The sequence below is a fragment of the Sinohyriopsis cumingii genome, unplaced genomic scaffold (assembly GCF_028554795.1).
Source record: "Sinohyriopsis cumingii isolate HCF-2022 unplaced genomic scaffold, ASM2855479v2 utg002097l, whole genome shotgun sequence".
Classification (NCBI taxonomy): domain Eukaryota; kingdom Metazoa; phylum Mollusca; class Bivalvia; order Unionida; family Unionidae; genus Sinohyriopsis; species Sinohyriopsis cumingii.
Window position 1 is genome coordinate 744,743 of NW_028316128.1, and position 6,000 is coordinate 750,742.

Here is a 6,000-nt window from a genome sequence, read left to right on the forward strand (position 1 = left end):
TTTGGGTAGCCTCTTCCATCGTTCTACTCGGTTTGAGAGTGAAATGAATAGTGAAAGGACAAGACACATACCCTTTATATACACTGGTCTGCCATGCCTATAAAGTAGCCCATGGTGTTTAAACTTTAGTCATTTGACTTTTTGCTATCAGGATGAAACGATCCAATTCATTTGAGAAGAAAGAAGAAGAAAGTAAGAGGCAGAAACGTGATCTATCGCCTCGTACCAGAGCTGAAGTCTTGGCACAAATTCATGCTAGTGATTTTGAAGAGGACATGAGTGAACCAGAATCCAAGCCCACAGAGTTTTCCTCTAAACAAAGTTCACTACCCTTAGTCAATCCTGAAAAATACTATTCCATTCGAGACACGGAAAAGCGTCCCTCTAGAAAATTTAGAACCACGGCTTACAAATACACGGTGAAGTTTAAAGATTTCAAATCCGAAGCACCGTTAGAGAAAGCAGAAGGATTCATCACCGAGATGTGGGATTCCTTGCTCACCACACTCAAGCGACAATGTCAAGCCAAAGAAGACGATCGCTTGAGACTTTCCATACAACACGACGGCTTGAAATCCCCTGTTTGGATCGAGTTCAGCAGCCCTGCAGAATTGACCGCTTCCAAAGTCATGGACAATATTCAACACGTACAACAATCCAATGACCAGTTTGACATCACCGATGGAAAAGCCACACTGGACATGACCCACGTCTCTCCTCCTCAAGGGACCGGACAACGCAGAAAGACCTTATTGGTCAACAACCATCGCGTTACCAAAAAGAGTCTCGTTCAAATTCACAATTTTCAAGACCACATGTGTTTAGCCAGGGCTATCGTGGTGGGACGAAGCTATGTCAACAAAAACGACAAGGCAGAATGGAAAAGAGACTGGGAGAACATTCGAAAATCGAACCGAGCCAAACAACAAAGTGAACCAGAACTTCTGTTTTAACAAGCAGGTCTGTCCAAAGACAAACCCTCTGGCATTCCTGAGATGCAAAAATTGCAAAATGTCCCTAGCTCCACGCTACACCTTGAAAGTGCACCCTGAAGAAGTGCGCGGGCCTCTGTTTTTTTCGAGGGAAAGACTTTAAAGATGGAAAATACATTCACCTCTATCATCACGATGAACATTTCGATACCATTACCAGTATCACCGCATTCCTGGGATACGGTTATTACTGTGAGAAATGTGACTATGGCTATAACAATCGAGAGCAACACAAGCATTGTGGATCGAAATGCTCAGGATGTTTGGCCTCTCAACAATGTCTGAACGAAGGGCAAGAACGACTGCATTGTTCTGCTTGTCTGCGCACGTTTGTCAGCCCTATATCTTACCAACAACATTTGAAGACGCAAGGTTCACAGCAGAAATGTGCTTGTCAACTGCTGAGATTGTGCCCTACGTGTGGACAAGGTCTATGTACCAATACTGTCAAGGCACACGTATGTCGAGGAAAGAAAAAATGTCACATTTATCACCACATCTTGGACTTGGAACACCAATGCTACCTGCAAAAATACCAACCCCAACCAGAGAAAGAGAACGGTCACAAGAAGAAAGGCAATTTCATCTTTTTCGATTTTGAATGCATGCAAGAGACCGGCATTCACATTCCTAATTTCTGCGTGGCTCATCCAGCGTGCGAGAAGTACATTCAAGAACCTATTTTCAGTCATTACCCTCACTGCAGTAAGATTCCTGGAGGGCGTGAAAAAATCTTTCGAGGACCGAACACGCTAGCCGATTACGCTCAATGGGTCTTAGACCCCATCGACAAGACGTGGAGCCAAGAGGACATCGAACTTTATGGAGATTGTCATCTTCATGCCACGGTGATGGCTCACAATTTTTCCTGATACGATGGACAGTTTCTTTTGAGATACTATACGGAACATGGTACCGAGCTTCCTAAAGTGACTTTGAACGGAGCCAAAATCATTTTCATGCAAGTGGGACAAGTGCAGTTTAAAGATTCGATGAGTTACTTGGCCATGCCTTTGAGTCGAATGCCTAAAACGTTTGGAACGACAGAAATGGCTAAAGGGTACTTTCCACACTTTTGTAACCCATTTGCCTGAGGCTAAAGACTACAACCTCGACAACATGCACACCGAACATCGAGAAGCTTTCTACGCTTGGTACCAGGCTAACGCGTCAGACCCTTTCGACTTTCAGGAAGAAATGTTAAAGTATTGTCGTTCCGACGTGGACATTTTACGACGATGCAGTGGAAAATTTCGAGAACTGTTCATGGAACACGGAGGGGTCGATCCTTTGAAAGAAGGTTGCACCATTGCCAAAGCGTGTTCCTTAGTGTACAGCCAACGATTCATGCCTGAAAACACCGTGGCTGTCATCAGTCCTCAATCAACCAACTATGTCAAACGTCAATACTCGGTCAAAGCCCTACGCTGGTTACATTACTTGTGCGACAAGGAAGACAAATGGATTCAGCATCTCCGCAACGGAGCGGGCGAAAAGACCATCGGAACGCATTCGGTCGATGGCTGGGACTTAGATAACCCCAAGATCGTGTACGAGTTTAACGGTTGCTTATTTCACGGATGCCCGGTCTGTTACCCTGACCGTAAAACTAAAAAGCAGTTTTTACAACGAACCATGGAAGACTTGTACCAGGCCACATGTCAGCGACGCCTAAAGTTAGAACAGGAAGGATACCAAGTGGTGGAAATGTGGGAACAAGAGTACGATCACCGTTTGAAAACCGATCCCGAGTTTAAACGCATCGTGGAAAGTTACCAGTTCATGGACCGCCTGAACCCGATAGGAAGGACCAATGCCACCTGTTTGCTGTACCAAGCCGACGAAGAGAAACGAGAAGAAATCAAATACATGGACGTGTATTCGCTGTATCCCTACGTGTGCAAATATTGTCGCTTTCCTGCAGGGCACCCACAATTGTTCACCGAACACATCGACCAGAAAAACATTCGACAATTCGAAGGCTTGATCAAGTGTAAAGTTTTGCCTCCCACCGACTTGTACCATCCCGTGTTACCTCACCACTGCCAAGAAAAACTGATGTTTCCTTTGTGCCGTACTTGTGCCGAAACGTGCAACCAAGACCAACCTTGTCAGCACACCCAGGAAGAACGGGCCTTGACGGTGACGTGGGTCAGCGTAGAATTGTTCAAAGCTCTGGACATGGCATACCAACTGTTAGAAGTGTACGAAATTTGCCACGTTCCCAAGACACAACAATACCACAAGGGTGACCCCACGCAGAAAGGTATTTTCGCCGACTACGTGGATGCCTTTTTGAAACTGAAGCAAGAAGCTAGTGGCTATCCGTCCTGGTGTCACACTCACGAAGACCGAAAGACATTCAAAGAGAAATACTGGGCACAAGAAGGCATTACTTTAGATCACATCGAGAAAAACGAAGGCAGGCGATCCTTTGCCAAAGTGATGTTAAATTGCTTGTGGGGTAAAATGGCACAACGACCGTGTTTACCCAAGACGGAATATTTGACAGAACCTTCCCGCTACTTTCAGATGATTCATGACAAAACCAAATTTATGAAACACGTGGACGTCGTTCGCGAGGATTTGATCTTAGTCAATTACGAAGAAGATCTGGACTTTGTAGAAGCCGACCCCCTTGGAAATGTCATCATTGCGGCTTACGTGACAGCTCACACTCGCTTAAAATTGTACGAAGCTTTAGAACTGTTAGGGGAACGCGTTCTGTACTTTGACACGGACAGTTGCATTTACATCGATCACCCGAGTCAACATCACCCTGACCGTTTAGGAGCCTGGACAGACGAGCACCCCGACGACAAGATTCTAAGTTTCGTCTGTGGTGGTCCCAAAAATTACGGTTACGAATACCGGGATAAACAAGGAGAAGTGCACACGACGTGTAAAGTGAAAGGATTGACTTTGAATTATTGTACCAGTCGTGTGGTCAACTTTGGGGTATTGAAAGAAGCCTTGCAGTCTGCAGAGGACGAACACTTTAAAGTGACCACCTATCAACCCAACAAGATTGTACGTTTACCCACTCACCACATCGTCAGTCGACCCTTGCAAAAAGTCTATCAAATCGTGTACCAGAAGCGAGTGCGACTTGCCAATCATTTTATCTTACAGGTATGGACACGTTGGTATTGGTCTGTATATAAAAAGGAACCCTAGGCAAGATTAATAGTTCATTGTGACTACCAAGACCAAGCGAACAAGATGAATACTTTCAGAGAAACACAAAACAAGTTCAGACAGGCACAATTCAAGTTTGGGGCCTCTGAAGTGGAATGCGATTGTGAACCTTGCGATGGGAAAGATGCTGTACGTTGTGACCTTAACGATGCCGTAAAGCATCATGGGAACTTTAGTGTCACTACACCTATTATGGAAAGTGATGCTGTGCGTGTCAAACCTGAGGGATGCGAAAGCGATGCCGTTCGTCCTCTTGGACACTTTACTGGGTTTCATTTTAAAGGTGGATGTCAACCTTCACGTCTATCCCCCTATGGATGCCATCCAGCCCTGAGCAAACTCCTGTCCATGTCACCCTACCCTCATCGAAACGAACCTGTGAAAGACGAATATATGTTTCCTGTGTAAGTTTGTCGGAATACTGCGACTTTGAAAATCGTCTTCAATCGTTCAAAGGAAAATGGCCTAAGTATTTGGGAGGACCGACCCCCGAAGAATTAGCCAGATCCGGATTTTTCTACTTGGGCGAAGGGGATAAAGTCAAGTGCTTCAGTTGCGATGTGTCACTTCACCACTGGAAACCACAAGATTCGGCCTACCTAGAACATGCTCGATGGTCACCGAATTGTCATTACTAGCCCTTAGTGGGACCGAGACATTGAAGTAACTTACCATGTCGTTGAAGAAGAAACCAGATTGGTTAGGATTCAAATGTTGGACTTCACCGTGACCAGTATTTAAACTTCATTTCAAAAACGATATTGAATCATTACCTAAAGAGGTGCAAGAGACGATTTACAAGGAAGTTTGACAGGGACTTGCCAGAGTGAAATCTCAATGGGTAACTGTAGAACTTTTGTGCCGAGAAATTCACAAGAGGAAAGTGAAAAAAGTCAACCAGTGTGTTAGATTTCTTTGGGTCAAGTGTTCATTCATCCTATTATATCACTCTAGACCGTTTACATCAAAAGAGTTCAGTGAGATTCTTGGACGTTACCCTGAATGGCAGTGGTCAGAAATTACTTACTATGTGGATTACTTTTGCTCTAGGAGAAGATTGTGAATTGTACGAACTGATCTATTCATAGATACTTTACAAGAGAACATTCGTGCTTTGCCTGTGGAGTTGAGAGAACGCATTTACCGAGAACTGGTCAAAATACAAGTCAAACGTAAAGAACAATTGTATCCATTACGTCACCAGATGTTTAACCACTGGTACCTGAATGGTATAAAAGAACTGATTCGTCAGAAATTGTTTCAGTGGTCAGACCTTGTTCATCACTTTCAGTTAGTGAATAATCGAAATGTTCATCATTTTGGTTACATCGAGATTTACCTAGTGCAGCGCATTGAGGAAGACAAGTTAAAGGATTACCAGCATATTTTATGTGGAATCTACTTAGAGGAAGATGAAACTTCTAATCGAACTCTGAAGTTCAGGTTACAGTTTGGAGCATTTAAATTTCCAACTGGAGAACGAAGATCTCTGGCTAGAAAGTACGTGTATTGCTTCCGAAACAAAGAGACTATAAGAACAGGAATCCATACCACGACTTTTATCACATGTGATTGAACAGATTCAGTGGAAGGAACTCAATGACCATATTCAAACCGTGGATCATTACCATCAATTATTACAAGAACTGTTTCCGTTCAATTTGGGTCAACAAGTGGTGTGTGTCTTAGTGACTTGTTTTCTGAGATTTCGTTTACCAGCCGATTCCTTGTGGACTCTTTACGAACAGTACTTACCACCCAAATGGCCTTAAATGGCCACGAAAGACTCCTTTTGCTCAAAGCCTTGCGT